This window comes from Lynx rufus, unplaced genomic scaffold (genome assembly GCF_022079265.1).
Source record: "Lynx rufus isolate CCGP_SWC_20201006 ecotype Redwood Valley unplaced genomic scaffold, mLynRuf1.p SCAF_2, whole genome shotgun sequence".
Classification (NCBI taxonomy): Eukaryota; Metazoa; Chordata; class Mammalia; order Carnivora; family Felidae; genus Lynx; species Lynx rufus.
This window is the reverse complement of record NW_025814834.1, coordinates 8,286,942-8,309,134: the sequence shown is the minus strand read 5'-3', so window position 1 is coordinate 8,309,134 and position 22,193 is coordinate 8,286,942. Positions and strand designations below refer to the sequence as shown.

Below are 22,193 nucleotides of genomic sequence, written 5' to 3'. Positions count from 1 at the left end.
CCCCTGGTTTTAAAAGTTAAGAATTTCCAGTTTGCGGGGCACCTGGGTGGCTCAGTCGGTTAAGCGGCCGACTTCGGCTCGGGTCGTGATCTCGTGGTCCGTGAGTTCAAGCCCCGCGTCGGGCTCTGTGCTGACAGCTCAGAGCCTGGAGCCTGTTTCCGATTCTGTGTCTCCCTCTCTCTCTCTGCCCCTCCCCTGTTCATGCTCTGTCTCTCCCTGTCTCAAAAATAAATAAAATGTTAAAAAAAATTAAAAAAAAAAAGAATTTCCAGTTTGCCACAACAGAGAGTTAAACCAAGCACACGGCCTGCTGAGCACAGGTCACACCCCCAAGTTGTCAGCGCCCTGTGTCCCTCATACCCTGTGAAGCCAGGGGCTCCAGAAAGCAGAGGGGGGCAGTAGGTCCTCTGTCTAACCCGAGCTCAGCCCACAGAGGACAGGGGCATCAGGGAGGGACACCCAGGAGACTGGGAGATGGAAGGTGGAAGTGACGAGCCCTGGGCGGGGTTCCAGGGACAGCACTGTGTTCGGCTAGGACCTGAAGAATGAAGTTTAGAGCTAGAGGAGGCCGTTGTACCTGAAGCAGAAAAGAGCTCCTCTCCGGGGGTGCTAGGGTGGGGTGTGAGAAGGGACAGGAGGGGCGCCTGGCTGGCTCAGTCAGTTTAAGTGTCCAGACTCTTGGTTTTGGCTCAGGTCATGATCTCACAGTTCGTGGGTTCGAGCCCCAAGTCAGGCTTCGCCCTGACAGCGCAGAACCTGCTTGGGATTCTTTCTCTCCTTATCTTTCTGCCCCTCCCCCACTCACACTTTCTCTCAAAATAAATAAACTTTAAAAAAGAAAGAAAAGAAAAACGGACAGGAGCCTGCGAGGGAGGTAGGGCCTAGTCTCAGGCCTGCATTGCAGGAAGATGTTCAGACTTGATCTTGAGAGCAAAGGGACAAGGTGCAGGGGCCCTGGGTGTGCACCCCCTTCCTGCGGGCCCCGTGGACCTGAGGCTTTAAGCGGAGACTGCACTTCCCAGCATGGGAATTCGCTCAGCCGTGGGCCCCCAGGGCGGCCTTGCTGCTGACCCCATTTCAGACTTCAGGGGCCCGGGCCTGAGCTGGTAGAACTGGCAAAGGAGTGGGGCTTCTGTGCTGCATGGCAGGAGGAAGGGAGGAAGGTCAGGTTGCCCACCGAAGGGGGCCAGTATGTCAGGACCCCGCCCGACACAGGATGGGGAGCAGCCTTCAGCCCTGGGGGTGACAGTGCCTCTGCGTCCTGAAGGAGGGGTGGCATTCCTGCGCAAGAAGGGGAAGGAGGTCAGTCCTGGCTGGGAACATGCAGGGCATCAGGGACAGCGGCCAGCGGCCTGGCGGACAGGGCTGGAGATGGGAGAGACGGGGGTGGCGGTGTCCTGGTGAGAAAGGCGCATCTGCTGGGGGTGAGGTTGTTTTCCGCAGGCATGGAGGTTCCGCAGGCACCTTCCAGAGCCGGGAACAAACAAGATCGGGTGGAACCCTCGAAACCTGTCCGTGACCCCGGTCCCGTTTGGGGCATGGAGAGGCAGCCAGTCCCAGGTCCCAAGAACATCAGGCTGACACGGCCCCAAGGCCGCCCACCACTGTCCCTGGCTCCTCTGTCCCCTCAGCAGGAACAGGACTCCAGGAAAGAAGGAGTTGGTGACTGGGGACATTGCTGAGACCATGCCCACCCTACGCCGGCTGCCCAGAAGCATGGCTCCAGCCCAGAGGGCACCCCGGCTGACCAGCCCTCAGCCAGCTCCCGGCCTGGCTCTGCCCCTTCCACTCAGCCGGCCCTGGTTTCCTCCGTCTGCCTGGGAGTGTGACCTCGGTCTGATGCTGATCGCTTGGGGAAACAGGCACAAAGGCCACTCGGGGAAGCTTTGCAGGTAACAGTGACGACAACTGCCATTTTATGGGGCTTAGTCAACATGCCTGGCATTTCACAGGTATAATGGGTATGACCTTAACTCAGGGTACAAATACGGATACACTTCAGCGTTTCTCGTTGAGCAGCGCCAGCTCCTCCTGTGCCCCCACTGGTAGAAAACTGAAGCAGAGGAGGACATTCGAAAACACGCCCCTTTGGCGTAAGAATTATCTGGAGCCGGTTATTCTTCAGGAACAGCGACACAGGAGCAGCTCTGAAGAACGAGTGGATGTTACTCTTTTGTAAGGGGACGTTTCATCCTGTGAAAGAAATCCGCACTTCGGTCTTCCCCTCTGTACCAGGGAGAGGAAGGTGGCTGGAAAGGGCTATAGCATTACCAGTGCCGAGGGCGGGGGCTTAAATCTGCCTGACGACCTGCCCCCCCCCCGTTTGCTGTGCTTTTCCCGGCAACTTCTCGCAACTCACCACGCCCCCTCCCCCTCCACCCCCACACACCACCTGTCCCGACATCTTTCTCTAATGTTGGGCTGAAGATGGTATTTAGAGTGGCGGCTTCGGCCATTTCGTAGAGTTTTAACTCAGTTTTCCTAGGTTATCTCCCATGCATACAGGAGGCACCCATGGTGCTCAACTTCTGTTTATCTGTCTTTTATTACCGGAAGTCTAAGAAAAATTATTTTTGGGGGCGCCCGGGTGGCTCAGTTGGTTAGGCCTCTGACTTCGGCTCAGGTCATGATCCCACAGTTTGTGAGTTCGAGCCCCATGTGGGGCTCTGTGCTGACGGCTCAGAGCCTGGAGCCTGCTTCGGATTCTGTGTCTCCCTCTCTCTCTGCCCCTCCCCTACTCGTGCTCGCTCTCGCTCTCTCTCAAAAATAAATAAATAAATATTAAACATTTAAAAAAAAAAAAGAAAAATTATTTTTTCTCCCTCTCGGAGCCCACTTACTCCCAAATTGTACAGAACTCCAAAGTCTCCCTCAGTGGAAAGTCCAAAGACTTTGGAAAGTCTGTTGCCTGCCCCTCCACACGGTCGGTCGTGCTGTGGGGCGCAGCCTGCCCCGGGGCACAAGCTGTAGCAAGGCCCATGCTTCACACAAAGTGATTCTCCTCTCTTTTTTTAAAAAATTTTTATGTACTTTTGAGAGAGACAGACAGAGTACAAGCAGGGGGAGGGGCAGAGAGAGAGGGAAACACAGATTCTGAGGCAGGCTCCAGGCTCTTGAGCTGTCAGCACAGAGCCCGACGCGGGGGCTCGAACTCACAAACCACGAGATCATGACCTGAGCCGAAGTCGGACGCTTAATCGTCTGAGCCACCCAGGCGCCCCAAAGTGATCCTTCTCTTAATCACCCTCACTAGTGCAGCCCTCCTTCCCCAAAGAGCGGTAGCAAGTTAGGGGTACTGAGTCCTGTGGCTCTCAGTCCCTTACACAATCTGCTCTCAGGCTCTCTGTCCCTGGCAAGCAAATTTCCAGGCCTCTCCTGACAATAGGTTTTAGTCCTCAACCTGATCCTGGAGCAGGCTGACAGGGGGATGGGTCTCAAATTCTTTCCTCCCCAAAGGCCCTGGGCTTGAATACAACCTGCTTCCTTCCCTCCCATGCTGTCAGCTTCAAGGCCGCTTGAAAAGGGGTCCCCACGGCCACTCAGCCATGTTTACAGAACTATAGGAGATCACTGAAAGAACCCCAGCCTTAACAAAGAAAGCCTGTTCCCACAAGACGTACGCTGTCCACTTAGACTCAGAAGGAGTGGGGAGGGAAGCTTCTGGAGCCCCAATACACACCACAGTCAAGTGAAGAAACCACTCCCAGGAGAAGGGGCCCAGAGCTACTGTGTGACAGGACACAACTTGAATTTAGGTCTGTGCCCCGAAAGCCCTCAACCTGCTGTCTCCCAAGACCTTCATTCAACCCTTCCTTTTTCCCTTAGTGGTAACTTCCAGGTGTATTTGTGGATTTTTGCCCCAAAGCCCAGAGAGTAGAAAAATGTTATAGCCAATGAGTAGTTTGAAATCTGATATTTTGATGTGTGGAGAAGGCCAGGGGAATTAGCACTATAAGAAAAAAAAATCCAGATAGTTACTTAAAATACTGTGAAGAAAATCTTGTTTCAAAAATACATTATGCTTGGGGCACCTGGGTGGTTCAGTCGGGTAAGCCTTCAACTCTTGCTTTTTGGCTCAGGTCATGATCTCACGGGGCGTGGGTTCGAGCCCTGAGTCCGTGCGCTGTAAGTGCGGAGCCTGCTGGGGATTCTCTCTCTCCCTCTCCATCTGCCCTTCCCCTGCTCTCACCCTCCCTCTCTCTCTTTCTCAAGATAAATAAATAAACTTAAAAATATATATATGCTTTAAAGCACAACCCCAAGCTATCTCCTTCTAGCCCAGTTCATTGTCCTTGAGCTATCTTGCACCTTTTTAAAAATTGCAGGTACTGATGGCTGTGGAAACACTTGTCCGGAAGAGCTTCCATTGACTTCTATCCCCCCCTGTGGAAAAACCAGTTTTGCCTCCGTTTGCAATTCAATTCTGTCACTCCATATAAATTTGTGCTTGTCAATGTCTCCTGTGTGCCGGCTGTATCATCTGATTGTTCTCATGTGAATAAAATAAAACTTTACCTCGGGGGTCATTTTTATATCTGTACGAATTATAAATTTATCTTTTTCAGAAAATTCTCTTAGCAAGTTTTTATATTAAAACGAACACAAACTCGGGGCCCCTGGGTGGCTTAGGTCACCATCTCTTGGTTCATGAGTTGGAGGCAGTGGCCAGCCCTGTGCTGACAGTTCAGAGCCTGGAGGCTGCTTCAGATTCTGTGACTCTCTCTCTCTCTCTCTCTCTCTCGCTCTCGCTCTCGCTCTCGCTCTCGCTCTCTGCCCCTCTCCCGCTCACTGTCTCTCAAAAACAAACACTGAAAAACGATTTTGTTAATAAAAAAAATAAAACGACACATATTGTGGAGCGGAATGCAATTTTTGCATGTACTTCTAGTACAAAATTTACATCTTGGAACAAATTTTACACCTCCCAGGTGAACCCAGGCACACAGCTCAATCCTCTTCGACAGGACTCAAGCCCCCAGGCTTGTCTGAAAAGCTCCCCAGGGAGCTTTGAAAAATGCTGGCGTCCAGGCCCCAACCCAAGCGGTTCCTTGCGAACCTCGAGAGTGGACGAGAGTCTAGGTGTTTTAAACAGCTGCCCAGGTCACTCGGACAAGCACCCCAGGGGGAACTAGTGGCCGGACGAGCACTTACTGACCCTGCAGTGCAGCAGGTGACCTGTTAGGAATTTATTTTAATCCGGTGCGGCCGAATCTACCAGGAATGCCCAGAATTCTTGCCCCCGCCCCTAGGCTGGGCACCCGTCCCCCCCCCAACCCCGCCACCTCCCCCCGCCCCGGGGCTTGTAATCGCGGTGCGGAAAAGCGGTGCTGGAGGGCGCGGGCGTCCCAGGGCGGTCAGGCCAGCCGGCGACCCAGAGGCCATCCCAGAACCGCCCCGGGCTTTAGTGGGGACAATCGCGCTTTGCCATCGGGCTGGGGGCGGAGAGGAGGGCGGTGAATGGTGGTGGAAGCCGCAGAATCCCGGGGGTCCGGGCAGGGGACGGAGAGCGCGGCGCTCCGCTCCCCCAGAGAGGCGTGTCCGGGCGGGACGCACCTGCCGGCCCGCGGCTCCGCGGTGGGGGCGGCGCACTTACCCCCGGAGCCGGCTCGGCAGCGGCGGACCGGGCGCGGGGCCCCGCGAGGACCGAGGGCGCGGTGCGGCGGGAGGACGGCGGAGTCCTCGGCTCCCGGGCAATCCCAGGAGAGGGCGGGGAGCGCCCCCAACTGCCCACGTAGGGTATCGTGACCAAGGGACGGGAGGGACGATTTGCGCCGGTTTTGTGAAATCCGTAATTTGCGTTATTTGTACCCCAAATCCCCGGCGTTACCTGAGGGCACGTGTGCCCCACAAACGCTGGGAAGCCCCACACCAAGCTGTGTAACAGGAATTGTTTCGAGGTTTTATCCTTTTCCCTTGGCTTCTCTGTGTGAGGCTTTCTAGCACGTAGCACTGAGTTGAGAGGTAAAGTTTAGGAAGTAGAAACGTGCCAACATCCGGACGGACATGGTGGCTTTGGAGGGAGTGAGATGGCTGTGAGGTCTTCTGGGCCACCTTAGGGTCGCTATTTCAGGGGAAGGAGGACTTATTTTACCCACCAAGGAGATGAATTGCAGCCCCTTACAGTTGACAGAAATCACAGGCCAGGGCGCCTGGCTGGCTCCGTGGGTAGCAGGCCACTCTTGACCTCTGGGTTGTGAGTTTCAGCCCCACATTGGGCCTAGAGCCTACTTTAAAAAATAAAGTAGGGGCTCCTGGGTGGCTCGGTGGGTTAAGCATCTGACTTCAGCTCAGGTCATGATCTCTCAGTTTGTGAGTTCCAGCCCCACGTCCGGCTCTGTGCTGACAGCTCAGAGCCCGGAGACCGCTTCGGATTCTGTGTCTCCTCTCTGTTCCTCCCCTGCTCGCTCTCTGTCTCTCTCTCAAAAATAAATAAACATTAAAAAAAATTTTTAATAAAAAAATAAGATGAAAAGGGGCGCCTGGGTGGCTCAGTAGCTTGAGCATCTATCTGGCTCAGATGGTCTCTGGGATGGAGACCCGAGTAGGGCTCCGCTTTGAGCATGGAGCTTGCTTGGAATCCTCTCTCTCTCTCTCTCTCTCTCGATCAGCCCCTCTACCCAACTTGCCCTCTCTCTCCAGCCTGCCGGGAGAAAGCACCAGCCACTAGCCCGCCCACCCTCCCAGGCCTTCTGACGTCAGAATGAAGGCCTTAGATATCAGGGAATAGTTTGCTATCACCGTAACTGTTTAGTGTCTGAGCTCTCAGACACATGATGCAACACTCTAATTTTTATATAAAGCTAACATTGGATATAGCCAACATTGGTTAAGATGTGTTTGGTTGCAAGTGACATAAAACTCAGCTCAAGTAAAAGACCAAGGGCCACCTGCAGCATGATTGGTCTGAGTCCACTAATCACCCAGGAGAGACACATGTCAGTGGTCCCACCTGCTGAAGCAGGCTGCTCTGAGCGATGGAGATCTGTGCTCAGGCAGCTGGGGCGCGGAAGCTGAAAATTACCCACCACGCTGAAGCCATGCACGTGGTCTGGAAGGCTCTGAGGCAGGTCCAGACGGAGCGGAGCATCCCCCAGAGCTGCCTGCAGTTAGCTGAAACCAGCTGCCAGTGGAAAGGCAGGACTCCCATCAGCCCAGCTCATCCAGATCCCGTCAAACGTTTCTTGCTAGATTTGTTTTATGCGATCTACAGCTGTGCTGTTTGGCACTTTAAAAAACAGAAAGTTCCCGGGGTGCCTGGGTGGCTTAATCAGTTAAGCACCCAACTTCAGCTCAGGTCATGATCTCACAGTTTGTGAGTTCGAGCCCCGCATCGGGCTCTGTGCTGACAGCTCGGAGCCTGGAGCCTGCTTCAGGATCTGTGTCTCCCTCTCTCTCTGCCCCTCCCCTGCTCAAGCCCTGTCTCTGTCTCTCAAAAATGCATAAATGTTAAAAAAAATTGTTTTAATAAACAAACATTTTTTAAAAAGTTTTTTAAATAGAAAGTTCCTTGGGGCGCTTGGGTGGCTCAGTCAGTTAAGTGTCTGATTCTTGCTTTCGGCTCAGGTCATGATCCCACAGTTTGTGAGTTCGAGCCCTGCATTAGGTGGCTCAGTTGGTGTCCACTTCAGCTCAGGTCATGACCTCGTGGTTCATGAGTTTGAGCCCTGCATCAGGCTCTGTGTTGACAGATCAGAGCCTGGAGCTGTTTCGGATTCTGTGTCTCCCTCTCTCTCTGACCTCCCCTGCTCATGCTGTCTCTCTCTTAAAAATAAAATTCAAAACACATTAAATTATAAAAAAAAAAAATCCATGTCAAACTCTGTACCACACACAGCGTATACTTCCTTTTGCACATGAAACGTTTACCACATGTGTGTATTAAGAAGAAAGAAAACATCAAGTATCCTCCAAAGCAGAAATCTGACAGGCCAAACACTATGTCCAGGATACAATAAACCAGAGATTAGTCACAAAAGTAAAGCAAACAACAATCCTAGCCTCCTTCTTAAGTAACTGTCGAGTCAAAGAGAAAATAGAAACTATAATGGTTGATTGTTTTGAACTAGGAATACCACATAATTATGAGATAATGCCAATTTACGTCATTATGACTTCAAAGGTGTTATATGTCAGGCCTTAGCCCTAAAGTCGCGACTATTTGAACACTGTAAAATTTACCAACTTTAAATGCATTCATTTTTTGTAAGAAAAATTACTATAAATAACTGACCTAATATTTCAACTCAAAATTTCAGGGAAAGAACTTTAAAACAAAGCCAGGAAAAAGAAATAAGAAATAATAAAGAGGAAAGTTAACTTTAATAAATGTGAAAGCAGTAGAATTGATAAAGAAATTCAAAAGTCGGGGGCGCCTGGGTGGCACAGTCGGTTAAGCGTCCGACTTCAGCCAGGTCACGATCTCACGGTCCGTGAGTTCGAGCCCCGCGTCAGGCTCTGGGCTGATGGCTCGGAGCCTGGAGCCTGTTTCCGATTCTGTGTCTCCCTCTCTCTCTGCCCCTCCCCCACTTGCGCTCTGTCTCCCTCTGTCTCAAAAATAAATAAACATTAAAAAAAAAAAAAGAAATTCAAAAGTCGATTTTTTTAATATCTTAAAAAAAATTTTTTTTGTTTCCATTTGAGAGAGAAAGAGAGAGACAGTGCACGAGCAGGGGAGGGGCAGACAGAGAGACTGAGACAGAATCTGAAGCAGGCTCCGGGCTCTGAGCTGTCAGCACAGAGCCCGACGTGGGGCTCGAACTCATGAGCCATGAGATGATGACCTGAGCCAAAGTCGGACGCTCAACTGACTGAGCCAGTCAGGTACTCCTTAAGATTTTACGTTTATGTAATCTCTACACTCAACATGGAGCTTGAACCCACAGTTCTGAGATCAAGTCACATGCTCCACCGACTGAGCCAGCCAGGCGCCCCCAAAAGTAGGTTCTTAAACAAAAAATTAAGCACTTCAATAGTTACAGTTTCTGCCAAATTGAATAAAAGGAGAGAAAAGACAAATGCAATTAGCAAGTTGATGTAATTAACACAGTTTATAATGTAAAATTATAAGAATGACAATTCCCACATGAACATGTGAATAGGTTTTTAAATCTTATTGGAAAGTATGGTTCAAATTAATACAAGAAACAGACTCACAAAGAAAAGAAAATCCTTATGTTCCCCTAAGTGAGGAAGAACCTCAAAGCATTATCAGAGGATCATCTTCCCAGGGCGCCTTTGTGGCTTAGTTGGTTGAGCAGCCAGCTGATTTTGGCTCAGGTCATGATCTCATCGTTTGTGGGATCAAGCCCTGTGTCGAGCTCTCTCTCTCTCTCTCTCTCACGAGATAAATAAATAAGCTTAAAAAAAAATCACCTTCCCAGAGCCCCTGTAGATCATTTGGTCAGTAAGTTCTTTCAGATTCCAAAGAAACAACTCACTCCAGCCTACGTAAGCCACTGCTGATGTGGAAAAGGACAAAATGTCCAACCCCTTGTATGAAGTCAGTACAACCCGGATGCGAAACCTAGCAGAGCGAGCCCAGCTGCACGATGCCAGACTCCTGACACGCATCCAGAACCCCCTTCCATTTCCTGGTCTTGAGCTCCCGGGTTCTTGCCCTCCCATTTGTCCCTAAATCCTTTTGATCAATAGTCCCCCTTGTCCAGGGCAGACCCAGCCTTCACTTTAATCCCCCCAAGGGGCTTGCGTGCTGGATCATTCTCACCAAAGCTGGGCTTTGCTCGCTGCCTTCCTCATCACACTTAGTGACTTAGACCCGGTTAACCTACTCACCCAACACCCTGTGCCCACACTGCCGCTGAGTGCCTCTGACCCTCTAGCAACCCATGGGCATTGCTGACCAGCTGCAGAGCAGAAGGCCCCCTTGGGGGCCTTTTGCATGCCAAGGCTGCCTCTGTTAGGTCTCTGCTAGAGACAGCAGACTAGACAGTGACCATCCTCCCCTCCTGGACATTGCCGATGCCCTCCCCACCCCCCACCTCTGTATCCACCCCACAGCTGTCTCACCAGCACCCCTGCATCTGCACCTCCCTGAGACACATCTCCCCTTCTCATGCCTTGTTCTCTTACAAGGGATGTGGGTCCCACAGTAAAATGGCTCAAGTCCCTGGGGGAAATATGGTTCTTTCAGTTTTGCCACAAAGCTTTCCCCTATTCTGGTTGCAGTCACTGGTAACTGACAGAAACCCAACTCCAAACTTGGTCAAGAAAAAAAGAACTTTTAAGTGGATGTAACAAATCTCTAGGGCTTCGGGTATGGCTGGATCCAGGTGCCTAAATGATTGCCTTTCATCTGTTAGCTATTTTTTTCTCTGAGTTGACTTGATTCTCTAGCAGGCAGCTTCAGACTTAGGTGGTCTTTACAGATCACACTCCCAAAAGAAAAAAAAAAGTAAGCAGAGTTAGAAGAAAAAAAAAAAAAAGGAGATACAGCTTTTGTGATACCAGAGAAGTCATTTTAGACCTCCAGCTCTTTATGCCCTACTGTGATTTATGCCCTACTTGCCCATGCCCATTGCTCTACTTGCCCATGCACACTTCTTGCAGAACTTTCTAGGAGGTGTCAGAACGGGGGAAAAAATGCAAAGACCTCGATAGTTAAGGATTTAAAGGGAATGCAAAGATGAATAGTCTCTACCAGACCAGGAAATAGTCTAACCATAACAGAGACAATAAATCGGTGGTCAAACTCCCAGTGCTGTTTCAAAGGTAAGCAAGGCCCTGCATTCCTTACCCAGGATAAGGATCCCGAGACCGCATCCAGTTTATTCCAGCTCTAGGGTCTTGGAGCATCCCCATGACCCTTCTCCTTGTCCAGTTATCTCTGCCTCTTTATAATTTAAAACCTCTACCCAAGAAGGAGCACAAACCTCATTAACATATCATACAATGTGTAGGCATGTTTCCTTAAGACACAGGCATGACCTTATGCCCGTCTCTACGTACGATGACAAAGATCTCCTTTCTGAATGTTCATCCTAAGCCTAAAGAAAAGAAACCCACTCACCCCTGCTCAGGGAGTCACATGGCTTTGGAATTTATTCCCCGCTCATCTCCTTATTAGCCGCGAATAAATTTTCCTTTCTGTGTGACAGCTCCGCCCAATGTAATCTCTATCTGTACCTCACCAAGGAGCAAACTCGCATTCATTCAGTTCTGAAATGAGTATCTTTCCGATATTTCTGGCAAAAACTCAAGGAGAGATTCTCATTAGGCCGGCGTGTATCATATATCCAAGCCGGACCAGTGTTTATGGCGAGGAGAACGGAGTCCACTAACCAGGATATCACTGAGGCCCGGGACAGGGTTAGGCCCATCCAATCCACATGGCCCAAGCAGGATTACAATGAAAGGGGGCTGTCAAGGAAGGATGGATTCCCCAAGGAAGGGGTTAAGAGGAAACAAAAATGACAAACTCAGCCTGCAGCGCCCCAGGCTGGGACAGATTACAGTTGACCCTCACACTCTGCTCAGGATCTGATGCTTCACACCCTTGGCCCCCAGATGAGCCTGGACCCTCCACCAAACCCTTTTCTCAAGAGATTGTTTTCCTCTTGGGCACTTTTTTTTTTTTTAAAGTAATCTCTGTGCCCAAGGTGGGGCTTGAACTCATGACCCCGAGATCAACAGTCGCGTGCTCCACAGACGGAGCCAGCCAGGTGTCCCTCTCTTGGGCACCACTGATCCTTCTTACAATCTGGCTTCCATTCTCTGCCCACCAAAGCCCATCAGGATTGCTCATTTGTGACTGACCTCCAATTTAAACAGGTTCATGGATCTCCCCATGGGGCTTTCAGGTCTATGCAAATCTGGAATTGCAGCTTGGACATCAGATTCTGAGTGAAGGAAAGAGGAGCCCAGAGCAGAAAGAACAGGAATTTCCATTCTCTTTGCACAAGAAGGGGGCCTGCTTTCCAGAACTGAACGTGGGTAGTGAGCTATTGGTACCTAACAAATTATACCAAACTTTAACAACCCAAAACAACAAAAAACATCTCTGGAACTTGGGGGCAAATTAAGTGGATTCACCAAACACAAAAGTTCTAAATGAAAGATTATACAATACAGTTTAGTAGCATATTAAAAGTTCAATAGGGCAAAGGATCTGAATAGATATTTCTCAAAGAAGATAAACAGCCAATAAGCACACGAAAAGATATTTAACATCACTAGTCATTAGGGAAGCAAATCAAACCCACAATGAGGTATCACTTAGGTATCTCATTAGGATGGCTCTTATCCATGAGGATGGCTAATAAAAAAAGAAAGGGGGGTGGGCCTGGCTGGCTCAGTTGGTAGAACATGTGACTCTTGATCTCAGGGTCATGAGTTCAAGCCCCACATTGGTCATGGAGCCCATTTGTGGGGAAAAAAGGGGAGGGGGAGGGAATAACAAGTGTCGGCAAGGATACGGAGCACTTGGAACCCTTGTGCGTTGATTGGTGGGAATGTAAAACGATGTAGCCACTATGGAAAACAGTTTGGTGGTTCCTCAGAAACCACTTGATGCAACAATTTTAATTCTAGGTATATACCCAAAAGAACTGAAAGCAGGGACTCGAACAGATACTTGTACATCGGTGCTCATGCAGCATTATTCACAATAACCAAAAGGTGGAAGCAGGCCCCAAAGTCCATCAGTAGATGAATTGATAAAGAAAACGTGGTCTATCCATACAGTGGAATAACTGAATGAAATTGCCACAACGTGGTACATACACGCTGCAACACGGATGAAAACATCACGCTAAGTGAAATAGAACAGACACAAAAAGACAAATACCGTATGATTCCACTTACATGAGGTACCTAGAGTAGCCAAATTCATAGAGACAGAGAGTGGAGTCGAGGTTACCAAGGGAAGTGAGGAGAGGAGGGAGGGAGTGTTTAAAGGGCACAGAATTTATGTTGGGGATGATAAAAAAGTTCTGAATTTGGATGCTGGTGATGGTTGCACAGCTCTGTAAATGTATTTAATGCCACTGAACTGTATATTTTAAAAAGATTAAAATGACAAATTTTGTGTAATGTATATTTTACCACAATAGTAGATAGATGATAGATAATTTAAAAAAAAATTTTTTTTTATGTTTATTTATTTTTGAGGGACAGAGAGCGTGAGCCAGGGAGGGGCAGAGAGAGAGGGAGACAGAATCCCAAGCAGGCTCCAGGCTCTGAACTGTCAGCACAGAGCCCAGTGCTGGGTCCCTTCCTGGAGGCCGGCCACAGGTTGTACTCCCACCGCCCCAGAGACAGGCCAATGAGAGGGTACAAAAGCCCTACCCCTGCCTCCATCCGGAACAATCTGAGGGATAGTCCCAGCTCCAGAGCTCCCATGGGAACTGAGACCTCCATTTCAGCTGCATCCCAGCCCAGCTGTTCCTGTCCCCCATCTCCCTCTCTCCCCCCTCCTCCCCCCTCTCCCCTCCTCCTCCCACCCCTCCTCCCCCCACCCCCAGGCGCTGAGCCTGAGAGCCCTGCCCAGTAAACCTCCTTTTGCAAATTTCCCTCTCAGAGTCTGGGTCCCGCAGACCTGCCCAGTGACACCACCTATACTTGCTCCAAAAAACTGAACCTCAATCTGATCTATTGTCTAGAAATACGAGGGGGCAGAGAACATGGTAAACACCACCCACAGGGACGTAATCAGCAAAACCAAGAGGAGGCCCATTCTGCAGGGCAAATTACTTGATGTCATCGATGAACAAACAGCAAGAAAAATGAAAAGAGGGAAGGAAAATTCACAGACTGAAAGAGACTCCAGGGGCTCCTGGGTGGCTCAGTCGAGCGTCTGATTCTTGATTTCAGCTCAGATCATGGTCTCACAGTTCATGGGATCGAGCCCCAAGATGGGCTCTGAGCTGACAACACAGAGTCTGCTTGGGATTCTCTCTCTGCCCCTCCTCCATTCTCTCTCTCTCTCTCAAAACAAATAAATAAACTGAAAGAAAGAAAGAAAGAAAGAAAGAAAGAAAGAAAGAAACTCCAAAGCCATGTGTGCCTCCTTTGAATGCAGGTTTGATAAGGGAAGTGAAAAAAAAATAAAAAATGATGAGCTAATCAAGGAAATCTGAACACTGAATATTTGATGACAGCAAGGAATTGTTTAACTTGTAAGATGTGATAATGGAATTATTGTTTTATTAAAAGAATCATTAACCTTTAAAGATACATATTGAAATATCTTAAACAAATTAATATAATGTTGGAAATATGTGGACAAAATATTGGGAAAATTGCAAATATGGATGAAATTATATAATATTGAAAATATATTTCAAAAATTTCTGAGGGTGGGAAGGATGAGGGACAAATGAAACAAATTGGGACAAAGCTGGGGGCCGTCGGGTAGCAGGTTCTTTTTTCTGGTCTTTCTACTTTAATATGTGCTTGACAATGTCTCTAATAAATTTATTTTTATTTTTATTTTTTGAATTTTTTGAGAGAGATCATGCAGGTAAGCAAGCAGGGGAGAGGCAGGAGAGAGAGAGAGAGATTGAGAGAGAGAATCTCAAGCAGACTCCATGCCTGGCTTATGGCCCAACTCAGGGCTGGATCTCACGACGGTGAGATCATGACCTGAGCAAAATCAAGATTCTCACACTTAACCGACTGAGCCACCCAGGCGCCCCAAAAGATTTTTTTAAAACATCAATTTGAACGTAAAAGTTGGCATCCTATGTAATGGTAAAACACTTGGGTGGTTCTCAGCATGATCAAACGTATTCCCTCGAGGCCACAATCATGAGCTAACTAGGTCTGGAAGTCACAAAGCAAAAAGATGTGAAACAAGAAAATGGACACGAGAAATAGGACTAGCGAAAAGGAAGTTATGTGATTTGCAGATGACGCAGTTGACTACTACAGAAAAACCAAATCAAGTGAAATACGTCACACTTATGACAGTGTAGCAAAGGGACTAAATGCGAGAAGAATAGACATGTGGGTTTTTTTGTTCTTTTTTAATGTTTATTTATTTTTGAGAGAGCACAAGCGGGGAGGGACAAAGGGAGAGGGAGACACAGAATCCGAAGCAGGCTCCAGGCTCTCAGCTGTCAGCACAGAGCCCAACGCGGGGCTCGAACCCACCAACTTCAAGACCATGACCTGAGTGGAAACCAAGAGTCAGACACTTAACCACTGAGCCACCCAGGTGCCCTAAGACATGTTTTCTTATATGTTAATAACATTCAATTAGATTACATAATGGTGGGAAAGACTCTATCAAAATAACCAGGAAAAAAAATTACTAGGGGGTGCCTGGGTGGCTCAGTTGGTTAAGCGTCTATTGATTTCGGCTCAGGTCATGATCTCGTGGTTTGAGTTCGAGCCCCGAGTTGAGCTCTGTGCTGACAGTGCAGAACCTGCCTGGGATTTTTTCTCTCTCCCTCTCTCTTTGCTCCTCCCCCGCTATCTCTCTCTCTCAAAAGAAATAAACTTAAAAAAATGTTTGTTAATAAAGTAAGAGGAGAAACATGCAATTCTTCTTTAAAAAATTATTAGGATAGGGGCGCCTGGGTGGCGCAGTCGGTTAAGCGTCCGACTTCAGCCAGGTCACGATCTCGCGGTCCGGGAGTTCGAGCCCCGCATCGGGCTCTGGGCTGATGGCTCAGAGCCTGGAGCCTGTTTCCGATTCTGTGTCTCCCTCTCTCTCTGCCCCTCCCCCGTTCATGCTCTGTCTCTCTCTGTCCCAAAAATAAATAAACGTTGAAAAAAAATAAAATAAAAAATTATTAGGATAAAAAAAAAACATTATTTGGAGTAGCCTTAATAATAAATGTAAGAGATGTGTGAAGAAAGGTAAATTTTTTTCTTAGTGATATAAGTCACCTGTTCCAGGATGGAAAACTGACGGTTGTTAAGAATGTCGGTCTTTCCAAATTAATGTTAGTGTTTTAATACAATTCTAACCAAAATGTGGGGAGTCTTTTATGCCGTTATTGAAATATACGGACATACAATAATTTCACGTATTGAAAGTGGATAACGTAATAAGTCTGACATGCATACTCATGTCAAACCGTGACCACAGTCAAGAGAGCGGGCCACCCATCACTTGTGCCCCTAGGCACTCTCTCCCTTCTTTCCTTCTTTGCCTCCCCCTCTCCCTTCCCTGGTCTTCAGGCAGCCACTGATCTGCTTCCTACCATCATGGATCAGTTTGCATTTTCTGGAATTTCATAGATGTGCAGTCATCTATATAGCACCTACTCTTTTTCATCGAACTGCTTTTACCTAGCATAATTATTTACAAATCCACCCACCCTGTTGTGCGTATCAATACCTCCTTTTCAGTCTTGTGTTTTTTTTTTTTTCTAAGTAAGCGCTATATTGAATGTGGGGCTTGAACTCACAACCAAGATATCAAGAGTCGTATGCTGTATGGACTGAGCCAGCCAGGCGCCCCTCAACAGCTCCTTTTCATTGTTGAGTGGTATTTCATTGTATGGATATACTAAATTTTATATCTTTTTTATTTTTTATTAATCTTTGAGAGAGAGAGAAAGAGGACAAGTGGGGAGGGGTAGAGAGAGAGGGAGACACAGAATCTGAAGCAGGCTCCAGGCTCTGAGCTGTCAGCACAGAGCCCAACCCGGGACCCGAACCCACGAACCATGAGATCATGACCGGAGCCAAAGTCGGATGCTTTAACCGACTGAGCCACCCAGGCGCCCCATGGATATACTAAATTGTAATCAGTAGTTGAACTTGCAAATATTAAATCTAAGAATAATGAAGGTCAGCTGTATGTACTGAAATGTATTACAAGGAACTGCCTTTCACGACTGTGGGGGCTGACGGAGGGGGCTGGCAAGCCCAGAATCCACAAGGGCAACCCGTCAGGAAGGGCTGGCTAGAACTCCATGCCCACAAGAGTTGAACTACACAGGCAGAATTTCTTCTTTCGGGAATCTTCCACCCTGCTCTTTAAAGCCTTTCAACTGTTTGAATTAGGCTCCCTTAGATTGTGTAGGATAATCTCTCTTACTTAACATCAATTGCCTATAAACTTTCATCACCTCACAAAACACCTTCCTGGCAACACCTAGGCTAGTTCTGACTCCAGAACTGGGGGCTGTGGCCTAGCCAGGTTGAGACATCAAAAGACCATCACAGTCACTGGACGAAACCACGCTGTAGCTGCAATACTGAAGACAGAGGAGTATGATAAAAGCTACGTATTATCCCGCTTCACGTTTAATAATAAACATGACAGAACACAAGAGCCAGTGTTTTTGTGCTGGAAAAATCTCGCGAATGAATGGGAGAATAAAAGCGGCAACACTGAAATGGCATGGCACGTCTGGCCCTCCAAAAAAATGCATTTAAAGATGCAGGGGGTTTTGTTTAAGGAGAGCTCAATTCGGGAAAAGTTGGAACACTCCCGACACTGGATGGGCTATCTCACAATAAGCTTTTACTGCCGCGGGCTCTGAAACTGCTCAGCCAAAGACAAATCTCCCACACTGTTCGAGAGACGTGTGGAAGGCAAGGGCATGCGCGAGGAAATTAACGAGCTACTTTTTGGGTTGGATCAGAGGACAACAGTGGAAGCAGTTCCTTGTCAAACGGTGTGATATGTTCTAGAATAGATGACCTTTCTTTTACCAGTGAAAGCAGGTCGTTGAGCAAACAGCCTCGCTTTCCCCTCCAGCAGGCAAATGGACGAAACCCGCAGACCCCTCTCAACGGGGGGGCATCTCCTTGCTTTTGGTCACGAGGGACGCGCTGCCGCTTTCTTACTTTGTGAGTCGCCCCGTGCAAACTACAAAGGCTGTCGACGTTTTGGAAGCGCTAAACACGTTTTTTGCCAAATCGGTTGTGCCTGGAAAGAAACGCTTCATTCTCTCTGGCCAGATGGACCTCCCGCAAAGCTTATTTTGCAAACTCAGTGATAAAGAGAGCTCTGCACGTCGTCATCGCTCGATGCTTTTTACGCAGACCGGCACAGGCAGTAGAGACTTGCCCAATATCTCTGCGAGATGTCTTGTCAACATTCATCAAAGTCATTAACTCTGTCGGAAGCAGGTCCCTCCATCACTGCATTTGAAAAGTTTACGAGGAAATGGGAAAACAGTTTATAAAGGGCTTCACACTGGCTTTTAAAGGACAAGTTCTTTTTTATTTTTTAATGTTTTTAAATATTTATTTTTGAGAGAGAGAGAGAGAGAGAGAGACAGAGTGAGCAGGGGAGGGGCAGAGAGAGAGAGAATAGAATCCCAAGCAGGCTTCAGGCTCTGAGATGTCAGCACAGAGCCCGATGTAGGGCTCAAACCCATGAACTATGAGATCAGGACCTGAGCTGAAGTCAGGGGCTTAACCGACTGAGCCGCCCAGGCACCCCAGAATGTTACTATTCTTTGAGAAAACCCTGTCTTCACCTAGTAAAGCAAGCCCTGGACGCTTAGATATATATCTATGCAAATCAAGATTTTCTGGACTTATACCAGAAAAAAAGAAAGCTGTTACAAACATTTTCATACAATTTTTTTGTGTGTGGACACGTTTTAATTTCTCCTGAGTAAATACTTAGAAACAGAACTGGAGTCATAGCGTAGGTATATGTTTAACTTTACAGTATTATAAACTGTCGGTGTAGCTGTATGTTGAATTTTATAATAAACGGCCACTTTCCAAAATGGCTGTACCATTTGACATTTTACTGGCAATGAGTAAGAGATTTGGCTCTATAGCCTTGACAACGTTTGCCCTGTCAGTTTTAACTTTAGCCATGCTGGGGGGTAGACAGTGGTATCTCTTTGTGGTTTTGATTTGTATTTCTCTGACGGCTAATGATGTTGAGCACTTTTTCGTGTGCTTTTTTTTTTTTTTTTTCAAATTCAGATGTCTTCTTTTATAAAGTGTCTGCTTAAGACTAGTCTTTTTACTGGGTTATCTTTTTCTTGAGGACTTGTCATCCTTTATAGTTTATGGGTACAAATCCTTTATCGGGAATTCATTTGTGAATATTTTCTCCCAACTTATGGTTGTCTTTTCATTTTCTTAACAGTGTCTCCCGAGGAGGGGCGCCTGGCTGACTCAGTCAGTGGAGCGTGTGACTCTTGATCTCTGGGTTGTGAGTTAGAATCCCACGATGGGTGTAGAGATTGCTTTAAAAAATAAAATCTTAATGGGGCGCCTGGGTGGCGCAGTCGGTTAAGCGTCCGACTTCAGCCAGGTCACGATCTCGCGGTCCGTGAGTTCGAGCCCCGCGTCAGGCTCTGGGCTGATGGCTCAGAGCCTGGAGCCTGTTTCCGATTCTGTGTCTCCCTCTCTCTCTGCCCCTCCCCTGTTCATGCTCTGTCTCTCTCTGTCCCAAAAATAAATAAACGTTGAAAAAAAAAATTTAAAAAAATAAAAAAAAAATTAAAAAAAAAAATAAAATCTTAAAAATAAATAAACACAAAACAAACAAAAAGTGTCTTCCGATGAGCAGACATTTTAATTTTGATGAAGTCCCATTTAATATTTTTCCCCATTTATAGTTAATGCCATTTGTATCCTAAGAAATCTTTCCCTACCCTAAGCCATAAAGATATTCTCCTTTGTTTTCTTCTAGAAGTTTTATAGTTCTATGTTTTGTATTCAGGTCTGTGATCCACCGTGCATTAATTTTTATATATAGGGTGGAGTAAAAGTTGAGGTTCATTTTTTTTAAATATAAATAACCTAGTTTTCTAAACACTATTTGTTGAGAAGACTGTCTTTTCCCCCATTGAATGCCATAATGCCATTTTAAAAAATCAACCAAATCAATATATGAGGAATTACTTCCAGAATACCTTCTCTATTTCATTGATATATTTATCCTCACAACAATAAGGCACTGCCTTGGTTTCCGCAGCTTTCTAATAAATCTGGAAATCATTTAGTGGGAGTCCTCCAGCTTTTTTTATTTTTTTATTTCTTTTTTCTTTTATTTTTGAAGGCCATTTTAGCTATTCTAGTCCTTTGCATTTCCATATAAGCTTTTAAGTCATCTTGTCAACGTCCACTAAAAAGGTTGCCGAGACTATGATGATTGGATTGAATCTATAAATAAATTTGGAGAGGATGACGTCTTAACAATATTGTGTCTCCTCATCTACAAACGGGGTATATCTCTCCAGTTCCCTAGTTATTTCAGTTCTCGCAATGTCTTCTCATCTTTTGCTGCAGTTATGTTGGCGGTGAGGAAGATGCATGGGAGGAGGCTCCCGCAGGGACAGCAGCCGCGCGTGCGGCGAGGGAGGGAGCGGCGAGTAGCGGCCGCCAGGGCGGCGCCCGAGAGCGGGGTGGTGCGGGGACTGGAGAGCCGAGTGGGCCCCCCTCTGCCTGCCCTTCTCTTCCGGTCCGCAAGCGAGACCCTGAGCAGCACCTTGGGCCAAAATCCATGAAAGGACGCCAGACACTAACCACAAGGGGGCGCACGAGCCCTCAGAAAAAGAACAGCAAGAAGCAACTGAACATATGGATGAAATACAAAATGCAATGGTCAGACTTAATGGCCAAGCCAGTAAGGAGACTTTGCAAAGACAACAGAAACATAACAAGCCCCGCCAACCATTTTTTCAGGAGGGGTCGGAGCTGGTGGCCCAAATTCCCCATCTGGGGGGAACATTTGTCAGCCATCCTCAAGTATCTGCACCGCTTGGGGAGGAGGATGAAGATGTGAGCATTGTTCGCCAAGAGTGGAAGCGACAGAACTTCAAGGTATTAAATCAGGTGACAGAATAGATTTTTATCTTGGTGAAAAACCTCACTTCGAAAACAAAGTGCTTTCCAAAGAAGTTCATCGGAGTGTTGATCCACCCCCAGGGCTCACGGAAGTCAAGTGGAAATCTGGAAAGGATTTGGCAAAACGTTCAAGTCAGACTCAGAATCAAGCCAGCAGGAGGAGAGAGCGTGGGAGCCAGAGGGTGTCCTCCTCTGGTTTACTGACCAGTCCGCGCGGGTGCGGGTGAGTGGGGCGGGGCGATCAGAGATGACAGGTGGCAAATCCATGGCAGCACTCCTTGGCTCCCGACATGGATGATGAAGAAGAGGAAGGAGAAGATGATGATGGAGGAGGAGGAGGAATGGAAGATATTGACAAAGTGAGGATGAAGATGATGTTGAGCGGGAGGAAGGGGAAGGACGAGGAGAGAGAAGCCGACTCATGGAACAGGGATGGATTCCAGCCTTCCTTCCTAAATCGTCTCCAGTTCCTGGGAGCAAGTTGCAGCCTTCCCCCCCCCCCCCCTTGTGCTCTGTCGCCCTATTTTTTGAGGTCCCGTTTCTCTCTTTTACACCAGCAAAGGCTCTCAACTATCTGGGGAGGAAAAAACCTTGAGCAGAATACATTGGGGGGGGGGGGGAATCTCTACTCCTTTCTGTTCCAAATTCATTTTCATCCCTTCCTGTCTCAACAAAAACTTTATGGAATCAACACCACCGGGGAGCGGGGAACAAAACCAAACCACCTTCTGCTCCCTTAATTCGCTGGCCGCTGGAGGGCGCTAGGCCCCTGTGTAGAAAGGCATAGAAGTCTAGCTTTTCCCCTCCTATCTCCGTCTGTGGGCTAAGAGATTACACTGCGTCTCCATGTGCGTATAGACGGTTGGCATTTACCAACGTGTATCAGTCCACCTAAAAAATTTTTTTAGGGGCACCCTGGTGGCTCAGTTAGTTAAGAGCGTCTGACTCGATTTCAGCTCGGGTCATGATCTCACAGCTCGTGAGATTGAGCCCCGCATTGGGCCCTGCACCGACAGCACGGAGCCCGCTTGGGATTCTCTCTCTCCCTCTGTGCCCCTCCCGCCCCCTCAAAATAAATAAAATAAACATGAAAGTTTTTTTAAACTTTAAAAAATGGGGTTATGAAAGGTCAGCAAAGGGTGGATTTGAGATGTTTGGGTGGATTAAGGAGGCATTTTGACATTTGGCTTCTCCTTTGGCATGTTTAATTGTGATGTATTTTACTTTTACAGGTTTTGACTTTAAATTTGTTAGTTCACATACAGTATCAAATTAGTTTCAGGTGTAGAATTTAGTGATTCAAAATGCACGTACAACAGCCAGTGGCCGTCACAAGTGCACTTTTTAATCCCCATCACTTATTTAACCCATCTCCCCCCCCCCCCCGCCCCCCACCTCCTCCCTGGTATGATCATGATGTTTAATAGACATCTCTGCATGTAAAATGACACTTTAGA

The 22,193-nt window shown here is 47.7% G+C and overlaps 1 pseudogene; it reads left to right on the top strand.

Annotated features, from left to right (window-relative positions):
• Positions 1-6,974: 6,974 nt before the first annotated feature.
• LOC124516230 (protein SET-like) lies at positions 6,975-21,331 on the top strand (annotated as a pseudogene).
• The last annotated feature ends 862 nt before the right edge of the window (positions 21,332-22,193 follow it).